Source organism: Arachis duranensis, chromosome 2 (assembly GCF_000817695.3).
Source record: "Arachis duranensis cultivar V14167 chromosome 2, aradu.V14167.gnm2.J7QH, whole genome shotgun sequence".
Classification (NCBI taxonomy): domain Eukaryota; kingdom Viridiplantae; phylum Streptophyta; class Magnoliopsida; order Fabales; family Fabaceae; genus Arachis; species Arachis duranensis.
This window is the reverse complement of record NC_029773.3, coordinates 70,659,828-70,661,829: the sequence shown is the minus strand read 5'-3', so window position 1 is coordinate 70,661,829 and position 2,002 is coordinate 70,659,828.

Below are 2,002 nucleotides of genomic sequence, written 5' to 3'. Positions count from 1 at the left end.
GGACTAGTTAATAAACCAATAAGATCACTGATTTATTGATTTAATCGAAGTTCAACTAGTTTAATTAAATATTAAATAAAATTATTAAAAATTTAATATATAATTTCAAATATATAAATTCAATAATTTCTATCATAATAAAATTCAAAATTTTACATAATAAATTATCCATAATTTAATATTAGAAGTTCACAAACAATTTCAAACATCAAAGTTCATAACTAAAAATAATCAAAATGCTCATAGTGACAAACACATAATGTTCTACTATCAAAAGAAATATTAACAAACAAGTTTTCAACTAAACATGAAGAATTAGGCCAAATTTCACAAAATTCTGTTAAGCTCAAACTCTCGTATTCAAACTTTCACGCTTTCGAATTACCGAAAACAGAAAAAAATGACGTTAGTGAAGCTAGTAAGAGCATCATTATTCCATTCACAGAGTCATGAAACTCAAAAATAATATCAACTAGACCTATTCAGCTAAAAAGAACGCTAAATACAACAACATAGATTCTTTTCTTAAAAGTAACAGGAACAATTTCAGTATGGAAAAAGGTTAATATCACCTAAAGCGCAAAAAGCAGAATTCAAAGTTTTTTTTTTCTTTTCACAACGAAGCACGCATATATTCCTCTCTTAAACGTACACGAAACAACCGATTCCAATCAAAATGAATCAAATTCAAAGTTTCTAGCTCCAAGAAACAAACTCTATTAAATTGGAAGGGAGAATAAAAAAAAGCGAAGAGGCGAACCTTGTCGAGCAAGAAGTTAAGGAAGAGGTGGCTATTGGTGAGATAATGGTCGTAGCAAGGGCAATCACTCTTGTTGCGGGGGTGAGTGGTGATGGACATGTAGCAGAAGCTGTGTTCATGGCGGCAGAGGGATGGTAGAGGCGTTCCTTCTGCTTGTTAGAGACTTGAGAAAATTAGGTTTGGAACTTGGAAGGGAGAGGGAGAGAAAGGCGTTCCGCATTCGTGAGGCTGGGTTTGGGAATTGGGGGACTGAGTTAGTGACTTGGGGTTTTCATTTTTTTCTGCCGTCGAAAAGATGCTGTTTCTGAACTTAGATTACAAAATCAGACCTTTAAAAAACTTGGCCAGTTCGGACATTTCATCGATTAATCACCGATTCGACCAATTTTTTTAACTAATTTTTTATAGGACAATTCTAGGAGTCAATCAGACCAATTGGTTGACCAATTCTTGATTAACCCAATCGAATCGGTTAATCCGGTCCGATTTTTAGAAACTTGCAAAATAGCATGCATGGTAGTTGCATTGCAGAATTATCTTAGTGCAGTGACCAATCTCTTCGCTACAAATGATTAGCTATGAAATGTATTTTATGTCCATAGTAAACTTTAAAATTTTAACCTCTTAATTAAGAAATTAGATGATGAGTTAGTAGAGTGCGATTTGGTTTAGTAAGATTTTTTTTTATAATAATGTTTGTGTTTTTTAGAAACACAAAATTTTTATTTTATATTTAGTAAATAAAAAAGATCATGTGCTTATAATTGTAATTTTTTAAAATTATAAATGCTTTTGAAAGCATCTAAAATAATTTTTTTTTAAATTGATTTATACTTATCAAAATTAAAAGATCTAATATAACCTCATATATTAATTAATTTATAAATTTAACTTTTACATTTATGTTTATTATGATTTTTTTAATTTTAAAAATTATTTTATTATATAATTATTATTGTTTTTTATTAAAAATTATTTTAATTTGATTTGTTAAATATAGATTTTACAACTTTTAGAAAACTGAAAACTATCTTTTAAAAGCCAATTTAATAAACTACTTGAAAAAATAATATAGTTTTATTAAAAGGGCGCACTATATATCTATGTAACCATGTAGACAAGTTGGTCCAATTCCAAATAGAGTCACGTACATTAATGATGAGAATTTATTCTAGAAAGCCTAAAATGTGATTTTTATGGCTAAATGTGATAGAGGAGATTGAGACGAGAATTTCGGTACCA